Source organism: Brassica napus, chromosome A5, assembly GCF_020379485.1.
Source record: "Brassica napus cultivar Da-Ae chromosome A5, Da-Ae, whole genome shotgun sequence".
NCBI classification, from domain to species: Eukaryota; Viridiplantae; Streptophyta; class Magnoliopsida; order Brassicales; family Brassicaceae; genus Brassica; species Brassica napus.
This window is the reverse complement of record NC_063438.1, coordinates 12,221,671-12,238,272: the sequence shown is the minus strand read 5'-3', so window position 1 is coordinate 12,238,272 and position 16,602 is coordinate 12,221,671. Positions and strand designations below refer to the sequence as shown.

General features: G+C 41.2%; 2 non-coding genes and 1 pseudogene across 2 annotated transcripts; all 3 read left to right on the top strand.

Moving 5' to 3' along the window:
- The first annotated feature begins 888 nt into the window (after positions 1 to 888).
- On the top strand, positions 889 to 3,128 carry LOC111215897 (annotated as a pseudogene).
- A 7,880-nt stretch (positions 3,129 to 11,008) lies between these two features.
- On the top strand, positions 11,009 to 11,115 carry LOC125609671. Its single transcript, XR_007339823.1, has one exon. It is a non-coding gene; the product is annotated as a small nucleolar RNA R71 (small nucleolar RNA).
- A 4,828-nt stretch (positions 11,116 to 15,943) lies between these two features.
- Positions 15,944 to 16,050, top strand: LOC125609775. The gene has a single exon (XR_007339920.1). It is a non-coding gene; the product is annotated as a small nucleolar RNA R71 (small nucleolar RNA).
- Positions 16,051 to 16,602: the final 552 nt, after the last annotated feature.

Below are 16,602 nucleotides of genomic sequence, written 5' to 3'. Positions count from 1 at the left end.
GTTATTTTCTTGGCTTGGTTGGTGAGTATTTTTATATCCCGAATCTGTTGTCTTAAAAGCTTAGAAAATTTGTACTCCCTACACACCAAATATCCCCTATTTGCACTCTATATCCTATATCCCTCTAATTTTTTTCCCCATCATTACCATTTTCCCCCCTATTTTATGATATCCCACCCTTTTTAGTATATTGAGCTAATTTGCTCAAGCTTAATTGGATTCAAATTCTCTAATATCTGAAAACTTGATGTTCTGTTTGTAGACAGATTGTTCTCTTCATCTACATGTCGTCACCAATCTGTTGTCTTAAAGCTTAATTGAATGTTTGGAGGATGAAAAGGGTTAGCTCAAGACTAATTAATTATATAGCACAACTGATAACATTATAAATGAACGAGCCCATTGCATATTTAGCCCAATCGATTTAAATATAAAAATCTATACTATTATTTGCGAAGTAAATTTTTAGAAAATATTATAAAAATTAAGATATAGAACAATATATAATTAAATATTAATGAAGAAAAAACATTTGTATAAAAATATATTCTAAAACATTTCTAATATATGAGTGTTTTGAAAAATTCAACACAATAATTAGTATATATATTTTAATGAAATTTTTGATGGTATATAAATTATTTTATATTTTGTATAAACTTGTTAAGAATATAAATAATAACTTAACTTAACTTATATGGTATATTTGGAAGGCTCGCAATGATAAACTTTTCAGAGGTATAGATAGAGATCCTTTGGAGCTTGTTCGACATGCAGAGAGTGAATGCCAAGCATGGTTTAATGCAAATGAGATGATTGCACCAGTAGGACAGGCCAACGATAATGAGGTGAACCAAGCCATAAGTTTGGATAATATTTGCATGCTAGATGGATCGTGGACAGCTTCTGACAGATTTAGTGGATGTGGATGGATCTGGACTGACAGTGCGGAAAACGTGCAACTTATGGGAACACGAAATTTCACTCGTTGTGGATCAGCACTACACTCGGAGGTAGAAGCACTGCGATGGGCGATGGAGAATATGCTTCAACACTCACCGTGCCAGAGATTTGGAACAGACTGCAAAGAACTAATCGCCATGATAAAGGAACCTCAGGAGTGGCCAAGCTTCGCGACAGAACTGGAAAAAATAGAGACCCTGCAGATTTGTTTCCCGGAATTCGAGATCATCTATGTGCCACGAGTGCGCAATCAATCCTCAGATTTTTTAGCTAAGACTGCAAGAACTTTTCGTAGAGAGTTATTTTTTATTGGTTGTTCTATTCCGGTCTGGTTACCCAGACCACCTCAAGTTTGAGTAATAGAATGGCCGTTTGACGTCAAAAAAAAAAAAAAAAAAAACTTAACATATTGTTTTTGAATTAACAAAAGGGCAAGACACCTAATATATATATATATATATATATATGGATTTTGGTGATGGTAAAACTCTCGAGCTTGGCTAGATTATATTCAAGACCTAAAAGAAGCACCAAATCCAAAGTAGAGCAGCCACCCCCGCAGAAGAAGGAGGAGATGAATACTATTACAGTCTCCACCAGGGCTAGCTTATGTTCAAGACCTATAAGAAGCACCAAATTAGAGCAACCGCCGCAGAAGAAGAAGAAGGAGGTACTTAGCAAAAAAAAAAAAAAAAAAAGAAGAAGAAGAAGAAGAAGAAGGAGAGGAATAGTAGTAGTGCAGGATGGTTTCCACTACAACTACTTCCAGATGAGATCGTTTTGAATTGTATAGCACGCATCTCTAAATCTCAGTACCGTTCACTCTCCTTAGTCTCCAAGACCTTCCGCTCTCTCATCTCTTCCCCAGAACTCTACACCGTTCGCTCCCAGATCGGAAATACAGAGCCTTGCCTCTGCATACGCCAAGAGTTACCCACTCATGATCGTTGGTACATTCTCGACCAAACTCTGGTTACTACTACCAACAGTAATGGTTTGATTAAGGATGAGTTTAACTTATTACCCATCACTTCGTCCTCTTTATCAAAGTCAACCACTTTAGCCGTCGGTTTCGAAATCTATCAAATAGGAGGTGACCAGCTGCCATCATCCACCGTTCGTGTGCTTGATTTTCGGACTCGCACGTGGCGTGATGCTCCTGATATGGGGGTAGCAAGGAAATGCCCCGAGTCTGCTCTTATAGACAGCAAGATATATGTAGTTGGAGGAGGAACAGAAGAGTCTGAGGTTTTCGACCTAAAGTCTCAGACTTGGAATCCATTGCCTAGCCTTAGTGACGACGGTGACTACCCTGAGGTTCAGCTTCGCAGAGGAGAGCTATTCGCCACCACAAGTAAGCATAAAAAGTTGTCAAACAAGGAACATGGAAGGAACATCAAGGGCTTCCTTTTATGAATGAACCTTGGAGCGTTATTGATCGTTTTAGTGTTGTTGATCGTAAGCTTATGTGGTATGAGCATGGACACTGGTTCAGTGTTAAGGGTTTGAAAGATGTGTGTACCAACCCTTATGTTAACCACCATACAACAATTCTGTTAGCTAACCATGGTGGTGGAAATATCCTAGTTATATGGGACGAGCCACATTCTCTCAAGTTTCCCGTGGCTGGGAAGATGCGGAAACATGTCTGCAAAAACAGGAGAATTTGGTGTGCTGTGATTAAGTTCGAGAAGCGCTTCTTTGGATTGAAGTTTGAGGTTTGGGGGAAGGTTGTACGGTCTAATGCTTTGCTTACAGTCCCCAAATCATTCAAGTTATTAAGCTGTGTTACCCTTTAATTTGCTCTTCATCTTCTTCTTTTTTACATTGGTTTTACTGTGAATTTTGGATATTTAGTACGGAGTATATAGGCCTTACGTGCCTTCTTTCATTTTGTTCATGGTAATAATATTTCTGTAGCCAAGGCTTTCTTGATAACCAAGCAAATTATGTACTAAATAGCAGATGGACAAGGACAGGTTACAATTGGATATACAAACTAGCATTGACCTTGGGCTTCTATACTATTTTCTGCTTTTCCTATACATTATTGTCATCATCCAAAACTATTCTTATGTCTGTTTTCCTTTAAAAAGATAGTCATGTGATAGGTAACATAAAACCCAAGAAAGTATCTTGTCAACTGCCCCTAATCAATGTTAATGATTGTAAGCTTCTTTACCCCCTTCTTCTTTTTTGTTTGTTTTGATTTTTTTTTGGGGTTAGAAAACATATAAGAACTAGTAGTAATTTAGAAAAAAAAGGCATATTTCAGTCTTAGCTTCTTAACCTTTTTAACATATTAACTTTTTGTACAGTTAACTCAAACCTTTAACATGAAACAGGGGCTTTGTAATGTTTGCGTTCAAAGTATTGAGAAAAAGTCAAATCCAAAAGCATTGATAAACTTCAAAACACTGTAGTTGTAAACTTGAAACACTCATAAACCTATATATGGTACGTAAGCAAAAAAAAAAAAAAACAAAGATATAAGAGAAGATTGTGTGTTCATTTATGTAAAAGAAAACGAAGTGATACGAGAGAAGTTTAGAGAAGCTCGACTACCTCTTGAAAACTCGATTACACGTGAGCAACAAGGAAGGATACATGCGCCTGGACAGTGGAGAGGAATTCATGCTCTTCCAAGAGTGTGATACCACTCAAATTACCCTAAGGAGTGTTACTCTCATCAAAAGAGGTTCAGATATAGTACTTAGGGATCGAATCCACAAGGAGCTAGGGAACAATTAAATCTAGTGTTTATTAATTGTAAGAATTGTAAATGTTTAAATGAAATAGCAATAGTAACAAGTGAAGTAAATAGTAAATGTAACTTGGTTGGAAATGATATTAGATGCAGGGCCACTATTCAGGTGTTGGAGATTATAATATCTATAGATGCCTATTTTTTGCATGCATGATATGTTAGAGTTCAATCGCTTAACTCAGTGATCAGCTGTCGCATGTTTTACTGGTTAACAAACTAGATCTCGTGTCTCAACGGTTAGTATGTTGACAACGAAAGAGTGTCGATCGATGGTCCTATAGGGATGTCGACCGATACACCTTTACCTACGTCGACCGAGAGTCAGTTGAGGACATCGATCGACAGGTTCTAGCCAGGCCTATGCGCGAGTATGATATGCCCTATTAAGATACTAAATTGGCGGTTAGCCCTCTCTAGCAGTCCCAATATGATAGATAGATGTCAGGATGGGATAACAAGGGTGCTTGAGTATGCAATCCTATGATCATGTTCTAGTTAGCAAGGCTAAAACAAGCAATGATTACAAATCTATCATGAATATCACAACAAAGCAGATCTATAGTTTGGGGCTAATCCCACAAACCTATCTGAACCCTGGATCTAATAAATGAACTACTAAGACATAGCAAAGCAATTCATGACAATGAAGAAATGGGAATTCATAGTATAAATGAAAAGAAATGAAAACAAGGAGTTCCAATCACAAGTGATCTTCTCTCCAAAACTCTCTCTCTCTCTCTCTCTCTCTCTCTCTCTCTCTCTCTCTCTCTCTCTCTCTCTCTCTCTCTCTCTCTCTCTCTCTCTCTCTCTCTCTCAAAGTAAAACTGTAACAAAAAGCTCTCCCTGCCGTCAAAACACTTAGGCAGTATATAATCTACTAGGTTAAAAACTCGTCAGGGCATTTTTGTAATTTGGCTTGGACTTGGGCTTCAAGTCCGCCGGATCCAAAATATCGCATGTCCAATGTCTCGACATCGATCGATGGTACTTGTGTACATCGATCGATATTAATCTTCATTTGTCGACGCATCTCATGGTGTCGATCGACAGCACTGGATGCGCATCGATCGATTGTTCTTCCTCTCGTCGACCTCTACATGGCCAACTCGGATGAAATGTCCTTTAAGCTCCAAAATACTCCAAAGTCATAGCTTTACTCCGAAATGCACCTGAACCTGAAAACATACCTAGAAGAGTAGAAAACATAGATATATATATATATATAATAAAATACCTATATACCATGGATGAAAACGGGTCAAATCCAAGGTATATCAACTCCCCAGACTTACCCTTTTGCTTGTCCTCAAGCAAAACATACAGGCCGTCTCTCTGAAAGAGATTTGAAAATATTAGGGACTACAGATTTTAAAGCATATAAATCTTTTCCTCAACAATTTTGCAACCACATCTAAAAAGTCCTAATCACAGAAGCACACTATGCAATATCCTAGCTTAGCAACCATTTCTAACATAACACAACTCAGCAATTCACGTCTGACATCCCCTCTATTGACTTCATTTCTTAGCATAAATATAAAGTGAATGCTTTACCTTGGGAGTATCGATCATATGATGCAAGGATTTCAGACAAGTATCTGGAACTGCAGGTAAAAGTTAGTTCCTAATTTCTCTCTTTTGAGTCAAAGTCTGCTTCCATTGTAGGATCAATGACCAAGATTGGACAGGCTTCCATGAGTCAAAACTTAATGGTGGTTGCCACCAAGCTCTGTTCACTTTTTTTGACCTATATCCAAGAATTCTTTGTGAAAGCGAGCCTTGAAGATTGCCGCCTCCAAGTCCCGTTTTGAACTCTTTTTTGGAGTCTTTATGAATCAAGCCTTAATGGTTTTAGCCACCAAGTCCTGTCCTGACTCATCCTAAGTAAACAATAGATCTTTTTTTTTTTTTTTTTTTAGAACTGAAATATAAATCACTAACTATTCTAGGGTCGAAATTTAGAGAGAGAAAATGTGATAAATAATCTACACAAAGCGTTACCTTCCAGACCTGTCTTAAGAATCCGATCCCATGTATACCAAGCCCCAAGACAAGCGGTTATGTAAGGTTTAGTGTTGGAAATCAGCTTTGGTTACTTCATACGATCAAGGCAAGTGTGTAGTTGATAGGTTGATCTGCTTTAGCATCAATAGTGTTATCTACAATCAGTAAATCTAAAATGGTGCTAATGATTGGTTAGAAATTCAAGTTTAAATCAATATAAGATTATAGTCTCATTTTTCAATAGCTAAGCGTAATTTATTAAAATTCCTTTTATATAAGAATAAAATAAATTATATCAGTAAATCTCCCCCCAGACTTAAATTACACTGTCCCAGTGTAACTCAGCCGGAGTTATGATGGAATAATTCATAGGTACGAAATGTAACAAGTAAGGAAGATACATCTGACCGGGTTAGATATCGATCGATGGGAAAATGTTGCATCGATCGTCGTGTGTTTGTCTATGTCGAGCGATGTCGACGTCTCGTCGGCGGTCGATATTCAGGTCCTCCTACTTGGGTCTCCTAAATCTGAAAGAAATAAAACGAAAGTAAATAAATGCTAGCTAATAAAACCAAAATAAAAATATCTAATAGTGGGTTGTCTCCCACTCAGCGCTTGGTTATAGTCATTTAGCTTGACTGTGGTAGTGATTGGCTATTTGGTGGATAAACAGCTGCTTGTTGGAAAACAAGCATCCACGTCATCTCTGCACATTCTGGACCAAGATGCAATGAAACTTCTAGTGGCCTCATCATTTCTTGTCCATTTGTCATCCATCTTCTTAAGTGCATTGGAGATGTTCTGTAGCCTATCTTGAACGTTGTCAATGCTGACCTGGTGCCAGCCTATGTTGTCATAGACGTATGCTGAAAGTTCTGTCAGTTCCTCGTGCATTGACTCTATTCTTTTGTGTATCAGCTGCTCGCCGGCTGGTGTTGACTCGGCGTAGATCGATGCGATTAAGTGTTCGTCGGTCGATCTCGGCAACTTACCATCGAGCGATTTCGCTCGCTTCTGTCGATCGATGCTGATATCTGGTGTTGAGCTGCGAGTTGCCTCTGGATGGCTTTGACTTCTTTCTGTAGCCATTCTGCGCGGCTGTCTAGTCCATCGATTCTGTTGTCGAATGGAAAGTAGATGTCATCGCAGCGTTTGTCAAGTCGTTCCTCCATGGTGCCTATATCAGTGTAGATCTTGGATGTGATCTTGTCAACCTCTGCTGCTGTGTAGGGAAGTAACTCCACAGGAGTCTTGCCATCGATCCATGGCCCTCGTAGCCTGTCGATCGAAGATGAGTTTGCCAGCAAAAAATTTTGATTAGTAATTTTATCAATATCCCTTTGGGCATGAAGTATTTGACTAGACAATTTGTTTAAATATAGCATGACTGGTGATATGAAGCGGTCATGCATGTCCTCGTAAGTCTGCAGCCTATCATCCATGGATGAGATCTTAGCGTCGAGCGATGTGATGGTACACACGTCGATCGATGTGGCTGGTTGTTGGTCCTTATTGCGAATGGTGTCCAGATCTTGCTGTAATAGCTCGATTTTAGTGCTCAGCCAGTCCACGTTATTGTTGAGAGGGTAGTACACGTCGTTTATCCTCGTGTTTGATGTATGAGACTTCCCATTCATCCTTGTGTTCTGCTGAACATTGCGGTTCTGCAGGGATCTGGGCTGTCGGAAGACTGACGTCGATCGATGGTGCATGTGGTGCGTCGATCGATGCTGAGGTCGTGGCTTCCTTCTCAAGTTGCTGTCGTAAACTTTCAATTTCTGTCCTCATTTCTACCATACTTCTGAAAAGCTCATTGTAGTCTCTATCCAAAGGTTGATGTGTATCTTATACCAATGATTTGAGCTCCTCTCCCAGTTTTTCCTGAGCTCCACAAATACCAGTCACCATCTCGTTGATTTCATCTTTGGTGTAGAGTTCTGGTGCCAGTCTTGTGAGTGTGAAGGAAGTGGCATGTTCTGGAAGACAGATGTGGCTCTCTTCAAAAAGAGATGCTCTTTCCAGTAATTTCCTGATGTCGTCCTTTGTGACAGGTATCATCTCACTAGCTACGCCTTGTGCGTGTCCACACTCATCTCTGTAGACTCCATACTCGTCCCTTCGTTCCCAAGTGAACTTTCTGGCTCCGTACATGTCAAAAGCGCGGTATCCAAATTCATAACGTCTGTCAATCGACGTTGGGTCATCCTTATCGGTCGACGTTGATGTTATCATGTCGATCGATGTCTGAGTTGTCCCGTCGATCGATGCTTGGCCTTTTGGTTGGCATGATAGATCTGGATTGATTTCTGCTGCGGCGACTCCTACGTGTTTGTTTGGATCGGTTTGAATGATGTCTGGAGTGCCACGTTGCTGTCAGAATAGGTTGTCAGGTCCATTGGCCACTTGAAGGATATTTGCTATGTCCTCTCTGGACACTTGTAAGATCCTTCCATTTATTGCATCTGCGTTGCCATCTGGGTCCCTGAAAATACCAAATTCATCAGGTGTTAGAAAACCGTAATCAATGTTTGCATTATCATTCAATTTAGAAATAGAAAGATTAGGTTTAAGAGTAGTATCGATCGATGTTGATACAGATGCATCGATCGAGGGCAGAATAATTTCTGCAGAACTTGTGTTCTTGAGATGATTGCTCTTCATGGATTTTCCTGTTGATGTAGACGGAAGAGTGTTCATCTATTCTGCTTGTGTGTCTGCTCTGGTGTGTGGAGGTGGTTTCAGGGGTGCAAAACGTTTTAAATAGGTAACTATAAACCTAGTTGGAGAGAGAATATTCTCCAGCTTTTGGATTTTCGCTGCGGCGCGAATATCGATCGATGTTCCTGTATGGGTGTCGATCGATGTGAACGGTTGTTTTGCTGGACGAGGGTGGGTATCGACCGATGTGGAGTGCACTTCGTCGAACGATGTTGGAAACGTGTTGGTGAACTTATGTGTTTCAAATCTTTCATCCTGCAAAGACATTTCTATTGCATGTTCCTTCCAATAATCCTCATCGTATTCCTCTCTATGTTCCTCGTTAGGTAAAATAATTACAGTGTCAACTGCAAGACTTTCATGGAAACCACTGTCTGCTAACCTGCCTATGCAATAATCATCACGTCCTCTCTTGCTTGGAGGTTGGAAGGCAAAGTGTGGATAACAATGATTAGGTAGAGCGAAATGGTCAACCGGCTGATCAACGCCGAGCGACGTGTTATTGCGGGCATCGGTCATCGTTGACTCATTGGAATCGATCGATGGAAAGGTGTGGGTGTCGATCGATTCTGAGTACTCTATTTCGTACTCTGTTTCGTACTCTGATTCGTACTCTGCTCCACAATGGCATGCACCAATGAAGCCAAGTTCTTTCCCGTAATCCACAGAATTAATAATTTTTTTTCTTAGGTCGGATAGGGTCGTCGTGGATGTTGGGGTCTATCGGCGTCAGACACAATTTGTTTTTGTTCATGTCACATACAGCTCCTACTGTAGCTAGGAAAGATCTTTCAAGCAGAAGTGAAGAGTTCCAGTTAAGCTTGATGTCCAGGACATGAAAATCTACCGGGACAAGTCTGTACCTCCAGATCTCTTATGATACCTCCTGATCGTTTTTCTGAAAGATCCACGAAGGTGAAGGATTCTGTTGAAGGTTCGATGGTCAAACCAAGATGGTCTGCCATGATCCTAGGGAGGATACTAACTGATGCTCCTGTGTCACACATTGAATGGGGAAATTCAACACCCTTGACTACGCATGGTATTGCAAACTTTCCAGGATCACTCTTCTTCGACAATGTGATTATGTGTCTCATCTTCTCTCTGACTTGATGAAACATTCTCCTAATGTCCTCCTCAGTTACCTTTGTTTCTCTGAAGAACATCCACAATTGCTGTGTGAAGTAAGCTTCATCAAAAGGTTTTTCGATTGGGATTTTGAGGATTCTTTTAGTGAAACCATCCATCTCCTTATCGTTAGCTTCCCTCTTAAGGTTCTTAGGAATTTTCTCCTTTTTTTTCCTTAACCTTCTCCCTTCAGTTTCCTGATCTTCTTGAACTGGTTCTGGTGAACTATTTAAAGAGTTGGGTTTTGGTTCGGGTGGGCTAGCTAATGGTTTCGGTGGTGGTTTGAGTGCGCTGATATAGTCATTATTGATTGAGGGTAACCGCACTCGGTATGTCAGAGGTGCCTGTCGATCGATGGGAGGTGTGTTGTGACGATCGACGTTGGACTCACTCTATCGATCGATGGCTGGATCAACCGATCGATCGATTTTATCATAGAAAGGGGAGGGTGGGTGAGGATGCTTAGCAGCGAATTCCTCATGAGTTAGAATTCGAACTGCATTGCATTCAGTCGATTTAGCGGACAACGTTGATCAATGACTGGAGTAATCCGTCCATCGATCTTCGTCATGGTCTGTAGATCGATGCGAGTTCATCGACATCGGTCGACACAATTGGGATCCACCGAGACTCATGGAGCTTTTGATTTCGAAGTCTCGTTCCTCAAGCTTTTCATGTCTCACCACTTGCCAGAAATCATCATCTATGATGGCATTTACGTGGTGTTTTCCTTTGTCAGCTCCTACCTCTCTAGCGAAAGCTTCTTGCCTCTTTATAGTTTCGCCAGTCTGAATCACTTGCGTTTCAAGTTTTCTCACCTGAGTCCCTAAGGTCTCGATTTTGGTGTTCAGATTGTTGTAGGCGGAGTCTATTTTGCCGTTGAAATCCACGGTGATTTGTTGTTGTCCCAACAATACTCGATCAAACATTTCTTCGATCTTGCTTTCCTGAGTCTGGGGTGGTGGATTCTGGTAGTAGGAGTTCGAGTAGCTTTTGCTATTGTTGAAGGGTTTTTGAAATTGTGAACTCTGGTTACTTCTTTGACTATTTCCAAAGAAGTTTCTGTTTCCGCCCTGGTTTCCAAATTTCTGGAATCCGGTACCTCCGATGTAGTTCACATTTTCTTCTCCTTCCGTTTCTTCTACTTCTCCTTCAGCTAAACAGACTTGCTTCCTAAGAAGCTCGTGCACCACATCTAACTTAGCTCTTACTTCGTCCATCTGTTCCTTCCCGATAGAGGCTACATACTTCTTCCGTTCAGAGTCAGTGTTTTTGGTGCTGCTGCTGTTAGCAAGGTTTTCGATAAGTCTCACAGCTTCCAACGGATTCTGAGTAGTGAAGTTTCCTTCACTCGCTGTATCAAGAGCCATTTGATACTGTAAGGCGAGACCTCAGAAGAAAGTGCTTAGCAGCTGCACTTCGTTAAATCCGTGGTGTGGACAGTTTCGCTGGAAGAACCTAAACCTAATCCACGCATCTTTGAAGGACTCTCCAGCCTCCTGCGAGAATGTGGAAATTTTGTTTCGAAGTTCTTCAGCGCGCGCCTCATCGAAGAAGTTTCGTAAGAAAGCATTCTTGATGTCTGATGTTAGGAGTTTTCAAGGCTCCTAAGACAAATGTTGTAGTATAAAGGATTGTCGAACCAGTTCTGAGGGATATTAAAGCACTGAGAATGCAAGTACTCACTTAATCTAAGTGCAACCAATGATTTAGATGAGTTTTAAACTACTACTAATACTAGAAAGCAATAACAGAATGATACTTTCTTGACTAAGGGAAAAGAGAACTCATGGGCATAGGGATTAGACCTTGGGTGATCAAGTATCGAACTAAGGATGGCAAATGATCAATCAAACTATCAACCTTAAGCCTAGACACAATTCTAAGCAAGCTCTATGTCTAGATGAATGCCCATTTGCTAACATATCTCAAACATCAAATGTCTTTGGTTGAATAATATGAAAGCAATCATTACTAACAAGTCTATTAGCTATCTTAGCACCTTTAACAACAAATGTCTTTGGCAAAGTATACTAAAAGCCTAGGAGAGTTGTCTCGGGCATTTCATCGAACACCTTTCGGGTGAGAAATGCCTAAGGATCAACAACTGAGTGGCCAACTCAGAAGATGCATTATGATTACTCTACTAGCAAGGAAATATGAATGATCTACACTAAAACATCCTAGCTCTAACCTAATCACCCTTAATCTCCCTAACCCATGAATTCAAAAGGTGATTACTCACTAATCTCCATGATTCCTCTTAAACCCATATTGGATTTCAGATTAATCATGTAGAGAAATAGATAAGAAATCAACAAGAACACAAGAACATAACAAATCAAAATCCAAGAGATGAACTTCTCAAGAGAGTTCTTGTGTATTTCTCAATAGATCAAAAGATAAAAGATAATCTGCCTCTGGTGGCTACAAAAGATGTTTAAAACATAGGTTTTTGAAATGTAAAACGTGCATAATAAAATGACCAAAAGGCCCTTAGGTAAAATAGAAATCGACCCAACAATAGACGCGGAGCGACCTCGGCATGTCGCTCCGACAAGTCGCTCCGGCCTTCGGGAGCGACCTCAGTGGGTCGCTCTGAGAGGTCGCTCCGGGCTTCGCTTCGTGTCGTCTCGCCATAGAGACGCGAGCGACCTCGGGGTGTCGCTTTGGGAGGTCGCTCCGAGAGGGGTGTGAGATGCGAGCGACCTCGGTGCGTCGCTCTGGGCAAGTCGCTCTGGGCTTCCTACGGGATGAATATGGCGAGCGACTTCACGGGGTCGCTCTAGCTAGGTCGCTCTGAGAAGTGGGACACAGCGACTTCGTGGTGTCGCTCCGGGAGGTCGCTCCCATGCTCGGTTCGTCCAATGGTCACCTTTTTACCTCTTTCGAGCTCCAAATAACCTCATGTGGTACTCCAGTACCTAATAGAGACTCATGTATGCAAAATGCAACCTAAACATGTCTAAATCCTAATCTATATGATGAAAATGTTTATGAATGAATGGGTAAAATAATGCAAATATGCAAGATATCAACTCCCCCAAACTTGTTCTTTTACTTGTCCACAAGTGAACTTTCTAGAACTCATAGGGAGAGAGGTTGAAGGAGGGAGCACATAGCCAAAAGAAACACAACTAGCACACTCTCTTATTATACTCTAGCTTCTCTAGGCCTATCTTAACTCTTTTTGTTCTTACACTCATCATCAAGCATCCACACATTCAAATCAACCAACTCTCACATTCATTAAGCACAAAACATCAGGTGAATTCTTGCAAATGGTCAGTTGGTCCAAGTCATTTGGTTGGGTAAGGGAAGGCTTTTATTCAAGTGATTCAAGAGGTTCAAAACATATGATCTTTAAGGTGGTTTACTCTCAAAACAAGTAGCCTTGACATTGCACATAATATATCTAAGAAAGGGACCAACTCATGCATACAATGCTCAATCTCCATTGTTCTACCCTTTTCCCAAACATACAATTACACAATCATTCCCAAATGTCAAACCCAACTCACATCTCTCACCAAAAGATCCTAAGAACTTTAACTCCTTCTCTTTGAAATCTACAAGGGATTTTTCACAACCTCAAAACATTTCTTAGCTCCTAACAACTTTGCTAGCCCCCTTTTTCTTTTCTTTTTCTTTTTTTTTTTTTTCTTTTTTCTTTTTTTTTTTTTTTTTTCTTTTTTTTTTTTTTTTTTTTAGGCTGGGGGCCAAGACTTTTCAAAACTTGAGCTAGAGGCTTCTATACTGGTCCCAATAAAACAATTCACTTAAGCACAAAGAGTCTATTCTTTTCCTTTTTCATTTCTCCCAAATCATAATCACAACACTCACCCCCACCTATAGCTAGACAATAGAGTGTCCAATCTAGCAAGAATGAAGATCAAGCATTGTCGTTCCCGATACTCTCAACATTATGCACATGTAAGACTTTCCGAAAAAGGCCTCACTCATCAAACAATGAAAGCTTAAAAGGAGGAAAAGGTTTTGGGAGTGGTCTACCACTAGAGTTTGTCAAAAAAGATTGGTATAAAAGATGTGACAACTCAAGTGTGTATAGCCATGACTCAGTACACAAGGGACCATGAGCAAGAAGCATTAAGTTCGTTCAGTTCAAATAAGGTTGTAGTTGGCTTCAAAGACTGAGTTTCAGCAATCAACAAGTTTCAGGAAGAGTTTTCAAGGCTCGAAACATACAAGTCTTTTTGAGAGGTGCAAAAGCTAGTCAAGTGCAACGTAGTGTTCTTTACAAGGCATTCAAAATCATTGCTCCCAATGCAAGTGAATGCAACCTATATGCTCTAGACTCTCCTAAAAATGCAAATGATGCAAACTAAATGATTGATTTTTTTTTTTTATCTATGCAAATAGGTATGCCATGCATGACTCAATGAAACAACATCAAAGCAAACATGATCAAATACTTGGTACCTCCCCCAAACTTGAGTTACACAGTCTCTGTGTCGTCAAGTAGAGAGAGATACCGAAAAGAAGACTAATATGCAAAAATGAAATGGTATATACAAGGGAGTGTGGTGGGTTACCTTTTATAGGGAATGAGTAGAGGGAGATGCTCCCTCCTCGTCGTCCTCAGGTGGTAACTCTTCAAGGTGCTCATCAGCAGGAGTGCCCGTCTCTTCAATGTAGAAGGCTTGCCCGAACACAGTTGGTTTCCTCATTTTCTCCTTGATGTCAAAGTGTAGGATGTTCTCTTTACCCAAATGGAGATCAATCGTGCCTTCCTTCACATTAACAATAGCTCCTGCTGTAGCTAAGAATGGCCTTCCTAGAATCAATGGGTCTTGAGCCTCCTCACCCATCTCAAGCACCACAAAATCTGTAGGTATCTCATACCTTCCAATCTTCACAGGGAGGTCCTCTAAGATGCCCACAGGGTACTTCACTGAACGATCAGCTAACACCAGAGAGAGTCTACACTTCTTGTACTGAGTGAATCCAAGCTTCTTTGCAACAGACAAAGGCATCAAGCTGACACTAGCTCCCAAATCGCAGAGACTTTTCTCAAATACCATAGGTCCAAGAGCACAAGGTAGTGTGAAGCTTCCTGGATCCTCTAATTTCTCTGGAACATCAAGCCTCTGGATGATGGCATTGCACTCATGGGTAAGAATCATCATGCCTTCCATCTCCTTCTTCTTTGCAGCTACAACATCTTTCAGGAAATTGTTGTATTGAGGAATCAACATGAAAGCATCGATGATGGGCATTGCAACCTGAGCTTCACTCATTTGCTTCTCAAACAGAGCTTTGTACTTCTCTAGCAGCTGCTTCTTGAATCTACCAGGGAATGGAAGTTTGGGTTCATAGGGAGGAGGAACAAAAGAACTTTCACTTGCTGGAGTAACAACTTCACCATCCTTTACTGTCTTCTTCTCTTCCCCAACCTTTCCTTTACCTTTGGCTTCCACTATCTTCTCCAAGATCTCGTCATTGATCTTCTCATCAACAATCACCACTTCATCATCTATGTTGATGGCAACCCCCTCACCTAGTTTCTCAGCATCCTTGGTGAGGGTTCTAGGAGGTAACTGCTTACCACTCCTAAGGGTGATAGCTTTGGCCTCCTTGGGATTTTGGTCAGACTTTCCAGGTAGAGATCCTTGCTGGCGATTCTGGTGAGTGTTCATGGAAGCAAATTGATTCTCTAAATTCCTGACTGTAGAAGCAAGGTGTGAGAATTTGTTGTTGAGCTCATTGTAGCTCCCATCAATCTTGGAATGAAGGTTCTTCAACTCATAACCAACTTGCTTCTCACTTCTAGTCTGAGACTCCAAGATTTGTTTCAGTAAGGTATCAGTGCTGCTCTCTTGAGGAGCAGAGGAACCAGACGAGGGGTTTTGCTGAGGCTGATAGCTGCCTTGCTGGTTGTTTCTTGGCGGATAGCCACTCTGTTGGTTGTTTGGATAGGATTTCTGTTGGTAGTTGTTGTACTGAAAGTTGGGCTCCTTTTTGTACCAGCTACCATTGTTGTTGATGAAACACAACTCCTCTTGACCTTCCAAACCCTCAACCTCATTGACAGCAAGTGGATCTTCCTGCTTGGAGTTACCAACAAACTTCAGCTGCTCTTGGGTTGCTTTTTCAGCAATGAGTAGGTCGATCTTGTCTTCCAAAGCTTTGATCTCTTTCCTCGTCTGCTTATCATCTGTTCTACTGCCTCTGTCGTGGTCTCCACTGTAGACTGCATCACTCTTTACCATGTTGTCAACCAGCTCTTCTGCATCCTCCTCAGTTCTCCCCAAGAAGAACCCATTGCTAGCTGTATCCAGTCTGGCTCTGTACTTAGGAAGAGCACCACGGTAGAATGTGCTCAGCAAGCTCTCCTTAGAAAAGCCATGGTGTGGGCATTGAGCTTGGTAGCCCTTGAATCTCTCCCAGGCTTCACTGAAGCCTTCCAAGTTCTTCTGTTGAAAGCTGGAAATCTCGTTTCTCAGCTTAGCAGTTCTTGAAGTAGAGAAGAACTTCTCCAAGAATGCTTTCTTGCAGTCATCCCAAGTAGTGATGGAGTCACTGGGTAGAGACTTCTCCCACTGACGTGCCTTATCCCCCAAAGAGAAAGGGAATAGCTTGAGCTTTAAGGCATCTTCGGACACACCATTGGTTTTTGACAACCCACAGTAGCTGTCGAACCTGTCCAAGTGATCAAATGGATCCTCTAGAGCCAAGCCATGATACTTGTTGTTCTCGATCACGTTGAGGAGTCCTGATTTGATCTCAAAGTTGTTGGCTGCCACAGCGGGTGCTCGGATTCCCAATCTATGACCATGAATGTTGGGGCGGTCGTAAGTGCCAATGGGTCGAGCTGCTCGCTGTTGGTTTTGAGGTATGTCTCCCATATCAGTACTCAATCTCTGCAAGTGAGCCTGTTGCTCTTCTTCTCTTCTATTTCTAGCACACTCTCTCTCTAAAGCTCTGATGTCTGCAGCTATTGGAACTAGGTTTGATGGACCCCTGCTCCTCAAGTTCATACACCTGTAGATTAAAGGGAG